Below are 15513 nucleotides of genomic sequence, written 5' to 3'. Positions count from 1 at the left end.
GTCATGTGTCTTCAATGGCATAATGGGAATATAGAATTGAGAAAAGGTTCTTCTGGTTGTCTTTTACTTTTACTGTTTTGATTTTTAGCGATGCTGATACTTGCAGACAAGCAGCACTTGAAAGATCATGGCTTACAAAAGTTTAATTCTTTCCACTTAATTACTGAAGCTTAGCATATTTTCGTTATCCTTGGTATAGATTTCATCCTATCCGGCCTCACAGAATTGGACCAAATCTGTCCTTCCCTCTTGAGGATTCCCCACAGTTTTTCTCCATTAAACCCTGTAATGAGGTTCGTTACCAAGACGTCTGCTGTTTCCATGCCTACAAGTCCTGTTTTCCAAACTAGCTGTTCTCAGGCTGGCAAGAGTGAACTGATTTAACTCCAGAAACATTTTTAACTTCCTGAAAGCTTAAATGGCCAGGGGTGCTCCCACAGATTCTCTGCAGTATTCTCTTTTAAGGTCAGGGTTCATGCTTTCTTTAACAATACGATTTTGTGTAGTTGTCCAAACCGTCACAGCCACCAGAGACTGTTCTGTGGCTCTCATCCAAAAAAGTCTGTCTTCCCACTGCCCCTCCTTTCCAGAATCTCTCAAACGCTTTGATCTCCAGCTGCTTTTTTGATGATGTTGGTTCCCAGAGCTTTTACCTGTTCTGGATGAACGTAGAATCCTTGAGCTGCCTTGGTGATGGCTTCACATGGCATCTGATGCTGAAGACTAAAAATAGCAAGATGAAGCCCAAAGCATTCTCTAAGGAAATAAAATCGAGCCATGTAACTGGATTATTCTTGGTTATCTTGCAGATATCGGTGTGACCAGACATCAGCAAATGGTGGTGAGATCATTTCTAGTCGCCTTTTAATCTGCTTGAAGCTGACTTCTGAAAGTTTCTCGATGGTTCTTCCCCCCTGCTCCCCCCCCACCCAAACCAAAGGCAGCCAGCAGTTTGGAAACTGTCCACGTTGGTTTGTCATTTTGACTTTCACGAGTAACTTTGGAAGGTTCATATTCCTTTCTTTCTTCATTTCAGCTTGTTTTTTTTTGGGGGGGAGGGGAAGGCAGGGTTCTACTTGTTCACAGTGGTTGCTAAGAAAGAATCTTCTCTGTTTATAGGCCCCTAACAAATAGTGACAGCTGAGAGACAAATATGGTGTTGTGTTTGCAGGAGGATGGAAGGAGGCCAGCAATTAGCAGCCTCCGAGCACAAATGCTCACGATGAGGGCTTTGAAAGGGTTGGCTGGCATCATGCTTCCACAGATTGCTTGAAATAATTTAAAAAGGTGTTTTCCTCATGCTTTCAATGACAAATTCCTTTCCAGAAATCAGCATTGTATAACTTGAGAGGATTGTAAAATGACATAGTCTTTTCTTTCTCAATGAAGCTTTTGCTTAACAGGAGCCAAATCTCAGCAGGATTTGTATCCATTTTCAGAACAGGATTCTTTCACCTTTGGGTCAGAGGCTGGAGTGTCACAAACCGGCAAAGGGAAGCCAGGAGTGCCTGGATTCATGTTCACCTCTTGACTCTTTGGGGGGATTTACTCCATTCTGGTGGTGGTGCCCTAGAGCAGGATGATGTTGGTTGGGCTGGAGCTTAGAAAAGCATTATGCACAGAGAAAATAAACTCATCTTTCTGCCTAACACTAATATATAAGTGGGTATTTGAGTCCTTCATTTCATAATTCCAGTATAAAAGAAACAGTTGCCTAGGATGAGATACAGGGCTGTGACACGATGCTTCTTGAAAAGGAGGCTTAGTGGAAGTAGGATGGGCATTTAGTCTTTACTCAGGGATCATGCTGAGAGGTTAGAGTTAGCAACGGCTGATGCCAGGGACAATGGTGGGGCACTTTCCTAATGTTCTCTATGCTGTATCAACACATGTCGCCCTCTGCACAGCCCCAGCAAGTAGGTACTATTATAAACTCAACTTACAAGGAAAGAGGGCATGAATAACTTGTCCAAAATATGCAGTAAGTGGTGGAACTCCTGTCTGAATCCAGAAAGCTCGGGTCAGAACTAGTGCTCCCAGCTGCTGCACCATGCTGTCTCTATCGGGATGGCAGTGGTTCTCAAAGTCTCGACTTCATTCCCCATCTCTCAACAGCTGACCAACAGCTCTCCTGGCTCTGGGGAGACTGCCCTGAAAAAGTTTTCTCACTGACTTAGTAGGGAGAATGCCTGGCTTGCCTCCCTCCCTCTTCCCTCCACTTCCCCTAAGGGAGCATTATATGTGTAGAATCCGGAAATGACTTTGAAAGAAACACGTGGAACTTCGATTTGAAAAGAATGGCACACGTTTAAGGTTACCTTTTTTTTTCTCTTCAGTACACAGTACAAAATCTGAACTTTTCAGTTGAGTACCACTACTCCACATTTTCTGTTTTAACTCAGAAGTGCTTGGATTTATTTAATCTGGGGCCCAAACTGTGTCAGAAACGATCCTTAAGTACATGGCGTCAGGGGATCAAACCATCATCAGTGGAGAAAAATTTAAGATCCTGTTGGAGAGATTTCAATCCCATTGAAGAGCTGAGATACGTATATGTCAACAGAAAACCAAGGAAGTAAGGCTTGGCCTTGCTTTCAGGGTGAAATTCAGACTGGCAGTCCACATGGCCCCTAGTCACCTATCCATCCTTCTACAGGTGATTCTGCAAATGTGATTCTCTCTGCCTTTAATACCTTCTGCAGAAGGTTGTAAGCACTGGTTCTGACTGAACCAAGTTTCCTGGAGTCAGGCCACAGCTCCACCATTTACTAGAAACTTTTAGTGTAAATTTTCCCTTCTACTAACTCGGGTGATCATACAATACCCACTTATTTAAAAACAAACTTGAGGGATGCCTGGGTGGCTCAGTTGGTCAAGCCACCGACTCGATTTTGGCATAGGTCCTGTTGGGACCACTTGTCCTGAGAGGGGCACTGATCCAGAGCCCAGGATTGTCAGGCCACTGCCCTGCAGAGGCTAGCCCAGGAGGGCAGCCCACCCTCCCACCATTGCTACAAGGACTCATAAAGTTTCCCCTGTGCCCAGATCAACTTGGGAAGGAGGAAGGAAGGGGAGAAAGAAATCTGTTAGTTTACAAGCTTCCTGAGTCTTTACGAAAATTAAATTGTCTTAAATTAGAAACATCTGAGATATTATTGGTTGCTAAATTTGAGCTAAAGTAAATTTTTACTGCCACCCAATGGAGTTGGAATTCATAGGGGCGGTTTGGTTGGTTATACAGTATATGATTCAATTGGTATGAAATATCTAAAATAGGCATATGCAGAGAGACAGAAAGTGGATTAGAGGTTGCCGGGGGCTGAGGGGAATGGAGAGTGGGAAGTGACTGCTAAGGGGTGTGACGTTTCTTTCTGGAGTCACAAAAATGTTCTGGAATTAGATAGTGGTGATGGTTGTACAACTTTGTGAATATACTAAAAACCACTCAATTGTATACTTTAAAGGGACATGGTATGTGAATTATATCTCAGCAAAAAATACATGGAAGAGATTAGGTTGGATAAAGAAAACAAGGAAGCTGTGAGTTTTCTTCACACATCTGAGCAGTGGTATGAGTAAAGTCCCCTCCATATGAGAACTGTTAATCAAACATTGATTTTCCAAACATCCTAATCTGGTACCATGTTGTAAAATAGTTTATATAGAGTTGTGTATTGTTTTACCAAAATAATAAACTTCATAAAAAACTCAACTGGGGGTCAGAATGCAACTCAACTACTGCTTGAAGCAAAAAGTACTTCTTAGATAACAATGCAATAATAAAGCGATCCACAACATATATGAATTCAATGTGAGATGACATGTGGAAGTTCAGACACTTTTGGTTAAGTGGTATGCTTTTTTATTTTGTTCGCCCTTTGAAGATAAGATAGACATATGTTCTAAATCAGAATACTTGTTGAAAACATATGCATCGTACTTCTTACTGCCATTAAATATACTTACTCAGTACAAATTTTTGGATTTTTAAAATTTTCCTTCTTTACTTTTTGGTCTACTTATATTGCTACAGCAGAAAACACATATGCAGAAAATAAATTGCTGTCATTCTATTTTAAGAGCAAGACTGAAAATGGGCCGTTTCTTGTAATGTTTTTATCATTCCTCTGGTTGGCTTGGCTTGAGGCCTCATAGTCATTATGGATCCCAACCATCTCCTTCAATCCCTACTTGAAGTTTTTTGATAAAGGGAAGTAGGAAGGCTTTCTCCTTACTGGCCAAGTTTTGCTTACTGTATTTTTGTAATCCTTCCCTCATGTATATCCCTGGATCAGGATGGCTGTTGGCTTCTCGGCTCCCATCTTGATTCTCTTAAAACCCCCAGAGTCATCTTCCTAAAGCTTCATGCTGCCCGGGTTCCTTCCCCCACACTCTCTCACCAAGGCTCCTTTGATTGAGCCATCATTTCTTTCCATACCTTGGTTTATCTTCTTCACTAAGCTTTCTGCTCGGCGGGAAGTGTGCTTCTCCCTCTCCCACTCCTCTTGCTTGTGCCCCCTCTCTCGCTGTCTCTCTCTGTCAAATAAATAAATAAAATAAAATAAAATAAAAAAACCCCAGGGGCGCCTGGGTGGCTCAGTTGGTTAAGCGACTGCCTTCGGCTCAGGTCATGATCCTGGAGTCCCCGGATCGAGTCCCGCATTGGGCTCCCTGCTCAGCAGGGAGCCTGCTTCTCCCTCTGACCCTACCCCCTCTCATGTGCTCTCTCTCTCTCATTCTCTCTGTCTCAAATAAATAAATAAAATCTTTAAAAAAAAACCCAACAACCCCAGAATGATGTAAACTGTTACCTTGCAAGCTATTTCTTGAGAAAGGCTTCCTACTTCCCTTTATCAAAATAATAACAGAGCATAGAGGGCACCATTCAGAGTGTTTTTCATAATGCAGAGGAGAGACCCGTGTACACTTAGCTGGAGTAGGGGTAGTCCAACATGGGGTATCGTGGAAGTAAAAGAAAAGCCAGGCCATATTCTGTCATGGGAAATGATGGAAAGATGGAGAAGGAGAGAAAGAATGAAGAGAGTGGGGTGTCTCTTGATTTCCTCTCTGGAGGCCTCTGCTTTAAGGTGAATTAACTTGAAGAGCAATGTGGACCTCAGCTACATCAGAATAAGCTGGACAAGGCAGTACGGTCAGGCAGAAAGGAGGCTCTGGGATTTAGCTTTTCCAGACTGCCCTCGTTCTTTATCTCATGGGGATGTAGAATTGGGAAATGAAGAATCTATAATGGTGCACACGATGGCAAGGTGAGGTGACCCCACTGCAGAGGCTGGGTGTGTTTGCTTGCTGGGCCAGACGCTGGAGGAAGGACATGGCAGATGTTCAGGAGTCCGCAGTCTGCAGGGGCTAACATGAGGCTGAGTCAGCCAGGAAGTGATCATTCCTGACCAAACCAAGGGAGATCAGATCACCAGTTACACCATCCTCAGATTTCAGCCCCAAAGGCCAGGAGATACCCAGGGGATAAGGGACACAGCCCTGGAGACCAGAAGAGGTAGAGGATGTTGTGCTATATCCACCAGATCTTTCCCACCACCATGAGGATGTTAAGTTCTCCTTCTTCCCATTCACTTGGGAACTATCTTGGGAAGGAAGCATATGTGAGGAGGCAGTTCTGAAAGACCAAGTATTTTTATCCTGATGAGTGATTCATTCCTAATATGAGGCTTAAATCCTTGGAATGGATTACATTGAAACAAGATTACACATTTGGTTAATTATATATACATTATATAATTATATATATTATATATTTGGTTAATTATATATGTACATAATATGTAAATGTATTGTAAGTAAATATTACATAAATTATCTATAATATGTATTTCTGTTAACCAGAAGATGGGGATTTGGAAGCTAAGAAATGACATATTTTACGCTTATTTAACTTGTATGTAATTAAATATTTGACCTCACTATAACTTTCTCATATATCAGAAGAAATACATCTTAATTATAAAGAGTTTGAAAAACAAAGGTATCCATAATCACTAAGATATGGTCATAGTCAACATTTTTGTGAATATTTTTCTAGTCTCATTTCAATATCTATGTATTGGTGTATTAGGATGAACCCTATGAAGTGATTGTTATTTGACTATTTTTGACTTAAAAAACTGACAATTTCATAGGGCCAGCTTAATACATTTGTTCTAGGTACACACACACCCACCCACACACACACATTCAACCTTCTATTTTCTTGGTACATATACATATATGTAAAAATATATATTCTCACAAAAACAAAATCATATTGTTTTGTAACTTTTTTTTTCACTTAACAATGTATTGTGAACATGTTTATACATCATTAAATATTGTTCCATGAAGTCTTTTAAAATGATTACATTATATTTCATAGTAAGAAGTACCACAGTTTATTTAACAATTCTTATTGTTAGGTATTTAAGTTTTTAAAAATTAATTGATCTCAAGAAATAACATGACAATGCATACTTGTAGCTAAATATTTGAACACATTCATAATTATTTATGGTAAATATATACATGGAATATATAGAAATAATATATAAAGATATATTAGAAATATAGAGAGTAAATATATAGAAATGACATTGCTAGCAATAGATTTATAGTATTTTAAAGTTTTTGTTATGAATTGTCAAATTGTCATCCAAAATGTTATCAATATTCATTCCCACAAACATGATATGGAGATAAACTTTTGCATAGTTGCCAATTTGCTAGATGAAAAATGATCATTTATTTTATCTTATTTATTTATTTATTTTACCTATTTTATTTTTTATTTCTAGGGTTGTTTAATTATTCATAAGCTTAGTACTTTCATGTTTGTTTTGTCTTTATCTGTTAAAAAACCAGTCTCTTCATGCCCTTTGATTTGTGCTGTACTCTTCACTGAACCTACATGGGTAGAGACTGAGCTCACAGTCTGACCTCTAGTCCCCAATTCCCACTCCCACTCCATGGCAGGATTGCTAGCCTCAGAACCAGTGTTTATGAATTTCCACTTCTTTGAGATCCATATCCAGTTGCCACTGAGTCTTCTGGTCTTTTTCCTAAAATATTTTCTGTAAACATTTCTTGGGCAGTATAGAAATGAAAGGATCTTGATGATTCAGTTGATTTTCTCTGTGTCACCAATGATGATGTTGACATTTTTGCCATTCCAGTAACTTCTTCATATCACAGATCATATGAGGACAGAATTCAGAGCTCCATAATGCCGGGCTCCAGTCTTCTGGTCTCGTTGCTTATCTTATCACCCCTCAGTCCTACCAGGGTTTCTGCTGCCTCTACCATAGACTAGATCTCTGTGTTGGAACCATCAAAAGAACCAATGGCTGGTAGCCCTTTATCTAATTTTTCTGCTTTGTTCCCTCTCCATTTCTAGTTTTTAACTCCATTTTTATGTCATTTCCTTCTTTAGAACTGATTAACTTATGATGAAAAATTACAACACATGTTTTATACAATACAATATTTTCTTTGAAAATCTTATTGGCTTCAAATGTATTTTTAGGGTTGCCTGGGTGGCTCAGTTGGGTAAGCATCTGACTCTTGATTTTGGCTCAGGTCATGATCTCAGGGTCATGAGATGGAGCCCTGAGTTGGGCTCAGCACTCAGCAGGGAGTCTGCTTGGGATTCTCTCTCCATCTGCCCCTTCCCCTGCTCTCTCTTTCTCTCGCTCAAATAAATAAATCTTTTTAAAAATGTATTTTTAAGTGCTGTATGCTGATTGTCCTCTTCAAACACCCCACCTCTACAACTCGGCAGTGTAGCCAAGAGGAGTATCTAACAGTAAATCCAAATGTTTGATGCTAATTAGAATCAGCCAAAATGGTAACTTCAAAAGGAGAAATGGAACTAGCCTTTATTTAGTGCCAACAATGTGTTAGATTCTGCTTTTATATTTTAACTCATTTACTTTTCAGATAAATGCTATGTGATTTTTAAAAATTGTACCCATTTTACAAGCTAAATGAAGTTGTCACCAGGTCAGGGCCACTTCCTTAGAAACCCAAGTGAGTCTGCATTTGAAAAATATGCTTTTCTGTTTTATAGGATTGGTGTTAGCAAAGCAAGTCATTCACTCTTTTATACTTATTCTTCTTGTAAACTGAATTCCAGAATGATCCTCAAATAACATGTCATTATCAGCACCCATACACAGTCAAGAAGGAAGCTTAGACACGTTTGGATTGGAAGTTTACATCGTGCCTTTGTTGTTTTAAATCTTTTCTTACAGGGAAAACTGTCTCCTGAGGTAGGAAGATTATTCATGATGCCATTTAGGAAATAGGTCATCTCATCTGTGCATCATCAGTGTTGAGAAGTATGTTGTGGTTTTAAATACAGCTGTCTAGCAATTTATCTTTGATACTGAAAGAAATACCATGCCCATTAATCCATGGGCAGATGTCTGCTGAGCTTGTTTTCAGATCATCTGACAGCTGACCAAAGACATAACTGTGTGTGTTGAGGGATATTGCATGGGTGGGAGGTCTAGATAGCACTAGCTTAGAGTTCATGAGCATTTTAAGATTCCTCCAGTAGGAGACAGAAGAAGAAAAAGAGAGGGAGGGAGAGGTAGAGATATTATTTTAGAGATCTTGTTGTAAATACTTTGAACAAATAATATCAGTGCTTTTCCTAGGGAGTAGATCAAAGACAAACTTGCTATTTCCAACTCATTTCTGTCTGCCAGTGGCTGTGTCTCTTTGCTGAAGGCTTGGTGGGGGGGAAATGCCAATAATTCTATGGAGAAGCCCATGCTATCAACAGTTCTGTAAGTAAGCAAATCTTATGTTTCTGGGCTGATCCATGGGGACATACACAGGTTGTGAATAGCTTGATGTCTGTGTGTGTATTTTCTTCTGTTTTGAATCAAACATGCTTTATTGACATTGAGTCACCAAGAGGAGTGCAGTGGAATTATCTGAAAGAGTCATGACTTGCTGTGTCAACAGCTTTGAGTGTCACCCTCCAGGGTGCTTAGTTGAGATGTTGGTGGCATTCAGTCAGGAATCTTCAAGCTGGAATGCCTTGAGTGCCAACTTTGTGTGGAATTTTGGTCTTGAAATCCTATTCCTTGTATCAAAGCTCATCTGCAGGAAAAAACCAGTGGCAATGGCTCAAATATAGTCTAATGTCTTTGAGCAATGACAATAAAAATGTGCTACTGGGTGGTATTACATTATGGACCCAATAACATCAGTATTTATGCCAATGTAATTTTGAGACCAATTTTACTTGATATGACTAAGTCATTAGAAAAGGCACACTGATTCCAAGGGAATTTTTCTGGGGTAAGTATTATCTACAAATTCTTGAGCTTATAACTCATCATGGCCTTAATACTTGTACCCTAAGGAAGAACACTGATGTTTTGTGACTATCCAATTAACAACTTCTGATATTAATAGCTGTCAGTTTCTATCTTTTCGTATTTTAATGCTGTCCATAAAAAGATATACATATATATCTCTTGTATAAATATATGTATATGTATTTACACATTTTTAAACGTTTACATATTTGTATATATTTTATATACTCAGTGGCAAATAGGAGTTGATGAAATGTTTCATGCCATCCTCCATTCCTTGTGGAAGGGAAATTAGCAGACTGCTAACACTTCCCTTGAAGGCTCTTCTGAGTATGTATTCGAGATGACTTCTTAAAGCATCATGTCAAGAATATCTGGTGATACAAAATAGGTCAAATAGCCTGGTCTTGTGGAATAACTGCCTGCCAAAGACCTCAAAAGAGACTGAGGGCTTGAGGTATCATCTGAAACAATCCAGGCACCCATTTATTTATTTTGTTTTGATTTTTTCCCCTCATCTGCTCACCTTTTCCAAGTTGTCCAATTATCATTAGAAATGTGTACCCCGTGGAGGGGGTAGCCATCATGGCAGCACCTTGCAACACCTGGGGACCCAGAGTTCTGAAAGGCTAACAAAGAGAATAATCCAGAAATCCCTGGAGCTTGTGGAGACATAAAAGGCTTTGGGTAGCTTCTCAATAGACCCTATGCAGACAGCTTTAACCACCACGATGAGTTCAGCAAGTTTGTTGAAATGAGATGGTGCTTCAATACCTGGCTTTACATTCTCAAGATTCAGCAAAATGCTGTTCAATGACCTATGATTCCATAAAGTATGTTATTACTGAACCTTCCAAACTCCCTGGAGGTACTCAAGTTCTGATTGATGTGCAGACATGTAAAAGACAATGGAGAAAGTTCAGATCGGAGTCAGGGACCCCTTTCCCTGTGAAGGATACTGCCACTGACTCAGATAGAGCCCTATGCTGTAGGGTGAGTTGATGGCGGGTTTTCTTGTCAATGCAAGTTGATGTGTAATTAACAATGAGTAAGAAGATCTTGCTAAAGTTTTATCCCCTGGGGACCTGGTATTTTTTTGCTGCATTACTGGATATACCACTGGCTATTTTTTTAAGCTGGCTCTGTGTGTGTGTTTGTGCACATGCACGCTCGCCAGGGGAAGGGGGTCTCTTCTCTTGGTGAAGGCATAGGCCAGAACTACTCAATAGTTATCCTTTGTTATATTTTGTTTTTATATGCAAATTCCAAATTGAGGACAGGGTTAGGAGGAGGGGGAATTGCAGTCGTCACCTCTGGAGCGAGATATGTGTTCTGCATTTATCGCCCACTGAGAACTGAGGAGCACAGAAGGAGAGGCCCTGAGAGAAGGCCTGGATTATTTTTGTAATGCTGCCATAATAGGGTACCACAGACCGGTGGCTTAAACAACAGAAATTTATTTTCTCACACTTCTGGGGGCTCTCTCCTTGGCTTGTAGGTAGCTGTTTTCTCCCCAGGTCTTTACATGGTCTACTTTCTGTGCACATTTGTGTCTAAATCTCTCCTTAATATAAGGACACCAGTCATATTGGATTAGGGACCACCCACATGATCTCATTTTACCTTAATTACCTCTTTAAAGGCCCTACCTCCAGATACAGTCATGTTCTGATGTCCTGGTGGTTAGGGCTTCAATGTATGAATTTGGTGGGACATAATTCAGCCATACCAAAGACTGAGCTCCTGGTCTTGTATTTAAACAGTCACTATTACTGTAGATGCTAACTAGAGATGAGACTATTCCCACTGGTGTGAATGATTAGAGGGGCACAAGTGGATGCCCCAAGTTAAGCCTCAGGAGATGGCATTGTCCAGGTTCCCACTCAGAGCCCAGGCTAGCCTTGTCATGAGCTCCCTATGATCTGCACATCTTCTGGAAGGAGGTGGAGTCTCTCTTCTCCAACCAGGAGCCCTACGAACTGTTTAATAGCTGAACTCATGTCACCTCTTGACAAACCTACACTCTTCTATGAGAGCCCCTGTAGGTGAGAGTGTCCTCTGCTCTAGATGGACTTGAGAAGCAGACACAGATGCTTTCACCAATTATGTTTATCTATCAGCACTTGTTTGATTTGCACCTCATCAAATCTCACCTATTATCTTACTCCATACATACTTTCATATGTATTTTGTTCTTACCTGCAAAATTTGGGAGGAGGGACTGCTTTCTGCCAAAAGATCTGGAGTTGCCAGATGTAGGGAGAATATAGAGACCATTAGGTCTCTGGCTCTTGGCTCTTTAATTCTGGATTTAAAAAAATGAGTGGTACTATGATTCTCCTAAGCAGTATGGGTCCCCCCAGGCAGCGGTTCTGAACCTGAGCACATAGACAACTTGGGCTGGAAAATTCTTTGTTGTGAGGACGTCCTGTATGTTGGGGGAAGTTTGGCAGCATCGCTGGCCCCTATGCATTGGATGCCAGGACCCCGCACCCCGAGTTGTGGCAAGTGCAAATGTCTCCATACATTGCCTAATGTCCCCTGGGAGAAAAACCAAATTATCCTGGGTGAGAAGCACGGTGCTAGCACATTATAAAAATGCTTTAGATCTAACTTATCTATAATATATCTACTTTCAAAATAAATTTTTATCTGTTCTGTCAAATTTTGATTCAAAACCTGTGTACTTTGCTAACCCCCAGGATGGTTTGGATGTTGTATCCCACGGCTCTGCAGTTCACGTGTATCTCAGTTTAATATCTCTCTTCCTTTAGCCCCTCCTTAGCTATAAAAATGTCTAATGCATGTGATGGCTTATGGTAGGGAGATAATAAATATTATTTTCTTTTCCCTCTTCATCTTTTCTTTCCTTCCCATAGTAATTCTTCAGATTACAACAGATTTTCTAGCTTAGTGGTAATTCTGTAATTCTTGCCTCTTGGCTTTGAATTAATTACATGTTCATAAATCCTGGAGATTGACTTTGACTTTTCCTCACTCTTTTTATAAACCTTGGTAATGTCAAATTAACTTAAAAACCTCATTTATTCTTTTTTTTTGTTTTCAGAGTCCTGCTCAATATTAAGTGCAGGTTATAAAATAGTATGTTCAATATGATCCCACTTTTGCCTACATACTGTGTACTACACGTACACTAATAAGCACGTGCAGAAAACACACTGGAGGGGTATATTCCAAAGTGTAATCTTTTTTTTTTTTTAATTTTTAAGAAGGTCTTTATTTATTTATTTGAGAGAGAGAGAGAGAGAAAGCATGAGCAGGGGGAGGGGCAGAGAGAGAAGCAGACTCCCGGCTGAGCAGGGAGCCTGACATGGGGCTCGATCCCAGGACCCTGAGATCATGACCTGAGCTGAAGGCAGGAGCTTAACAGACTGAGCCACCCCAGGCATCCCCCAAAGTGTAATCTTTAACTTAAATGGGCCTGTTAGTAATTCTTTGTTTCTTCTTTTTGCTCATTTATATTTTCTAATTTTTTCTATAATAAGTGTCTGTTGTCTATGTAATTTAAAAAGGAAATAGAGACTATGGACTCTGAGAAACAAACTGAGGGTTCTAGAGGGGAGGGGGGTGGGGGGATGGGTTAGCCTGGTGATGGGTATTAAAGACGGCACGTATTGAATGGAGAACTGGATGTTATACGCAAACAATGAATCATGGAACACTACATCAAAAACTAATGATGTAATGTATGGTGATTAACATTACGTAATAAAATAAAATAAAAAAATAAAAAGAAGTCATTCTCAAGCTTCCCGTAAAATCAGTGCAAGATTTGACACTTGTCTACTGGTGGTGTTAATGATAGCAGGAGTTTTGTTTGAAGTGGCACTTATTTTTAGAAGATGCTGGGACTACTACTGAGTCACCCATCGTATTTTAGGGAAAAGGATGAAACAAGAAACCCCAAAAGAACAGGTGAAGATTTGCTAGGCAGATTTCTGTCTTGTACTGAAAGTTTTTTGGGTCAAGATATATGTATGTGCATGAGGTCAGATGGAATTTTCCTGAGTCGAGTGGCTGAATTTAGCAGTGAGCTAAGGCTTAGCAAGTCATCCAGTGGAGAATGGCTAGTGTATCCTGGGACTTAGGATACTGAAAAGACATCCAGTAAGCACACTGTGTTCCTAGAGCATGCTGGGCTTGTCTGTCTCCAAGCGGCTCAACAATACCAAGCACTTCCCAGAGCACCACCCACCGCAGAGCAGGCTTCCAAGCAGTCTCCTCTAGGGCCATCATGAATCACAATGAATCGCAATGCATGGACAGGCTTATGCTCAATTAAAGCATGTCAATAATCAAAGTTACATCCTTGCTGGTTACTGTGTGCTTTTAGAAACCAGAGTTAGCTTTCCTCAGGGAAACACCGAGCACATACATCTCCCTTGTCATCTTGTGCACCACGAGGTGCTGTTATGAGTGGCTGGCTGCTCATGATGGCAGAGTTTGTGAGAATGGTGGGGAGGAAGGAGGTCAGTGGATGCAGCTTTTTAACTCTGGGTGCACAGTTTGATCAACAGTGTGTTTAGCACCATACTTGGATGATTTAGGAGAAAGAGCACAGGCTTGGGAGATAGATAAACCAGATTCTGAATTTAATTTCCATTGCATATTTTCTATCAACTTCTTAGAGCCTCAGCTTCCTCACCTATAACATGGGCACAAAGCAGATGTCCTCTTAGATTTGTTTGAGGATAAGTGGAACGCGTGTAAATTACTGCTTGGTAATATAGCAGATGCTCAATATTCCTTTCCCTCTAGTCAGTTTTCAGGTTTGTTGCCGGCAATCGGCATAGACCAGGGGTTCACAGCCTTTTTCTGTAGAGAGACACATAGTAAATATTTTAGGTTTTGTGGGCCAGGAGGCAAAATTGAAGATACAATGTACATACTTACATAACAAAGAAAAAAACCAAATTTCCACCAATTAATTGATGAAATTCAAAATATAACAATATCAGGGTAAAGTTTTTATAGTTTTATAGTTTTATAGAAGTTTTATGATATAGATCTACCAGTGAAAAGAAAAGGATTCTTTTTCTGGGGAGACAACATTTCACTTCATTGGGGTTCAAAATTCGTATTCCCTATCACCAAATTGATAGCACATATGTATCTGTACAAACAATGGGAATAACCGTGGTTATTCCTCATTTGCAAGCCATAAAAAAACAGGTAGCAAGCTGAATTCGGTCCACAGGCCTTAGGTTACTAATCCCTGGTGTAGACCATTTGTTAATAATGCCAATCTCTGCTTGTGCTCTGACCCAGTCATTCATGACGAAGAAATAATTTGAACCCATAACTGATACACAAGCAGCCATTAGAAGGCTACAATCTGGAAAGGAGGATGAAATGATTAAATCTTTAAATAAACAGGCTTTTGGAAGCTGACAGAGTACTTAGTCTTTTTGATTAAATGTTTCTTTAAAGAATATCTCCTTTTGGGCGCCTGGGTGGCTCAGTTGGTTAAGCGACTGCCTTCGGCTCAGGTCATGATCCCAGGGTCCTGGGATCAAGTCCCGCATCGGGCTCCCTGCTCGGCGGGGAGTCTGCTTCTCCCTCTCCCCCTGCTTGTGTTCCTGCTCTCGCTGTCTCTGTCTCTGTCAAATAAATAAATAAAATCTTAAAAAAAAAAAAAAAAGAATATCTTCTTTTGTGGCTGAAATCTGGAAGACAGTAGGAAGAAATGATCAGGCCACACAAACTGACCACCTACACAGAGAGAGCAAGCAGAGAAAGCTCATGGAAACAGTTACTCAAACGGGTTCTTTTTGCTTTCCATCAAATAAGAAATGGACGTGCCTGCTTTTTAGTGAGAGTGTAGCTAAAGGAAGGATTAAAATTTGGCCCATCAAATGCCATTGAGTCCCTTGCTTCCACTCTTCCACTGACCTGGTACAGTTAATGCTCAGATGTGAGTCCATAGCAGATAGAGGCAGATAAGCAGACAGTGCTTTATAAGGCCTGTCTGTATGGCGTTCGCAACAATGAGTCCTGCTCCATCTACGCAGGCAAAGGGAGGAGGAGGCAGGCTTCAGTAACATAAACGGGATGCCTGAAGTAATTTGTGGTGTATGTTGATGCGTGTGCATTGACATAAAATCAAGCAAAATACTTTACTAAGGATTAAATGATTCTAAAGCAAAAAATAATT

Source organism: Mirounga leonina, unplaced genomic scaffold, assembly GCF_011800145.1.
Source record: "Mirounga leonina isolate KUSES-001 unplaced genomic scaffold, KU_Mleo_1.0 Mir_128, whole genome shotgun sequence".
Taxonomy (NCBI): domain Eukaryota; kingdom Metazoa; phylum Chordata; class Mammalia; order Carnivora; family Phocidae; genus Mirounga; species Mirounga leonina.
Note: the sequence above shows the minus strand (reverse complement) of the source record.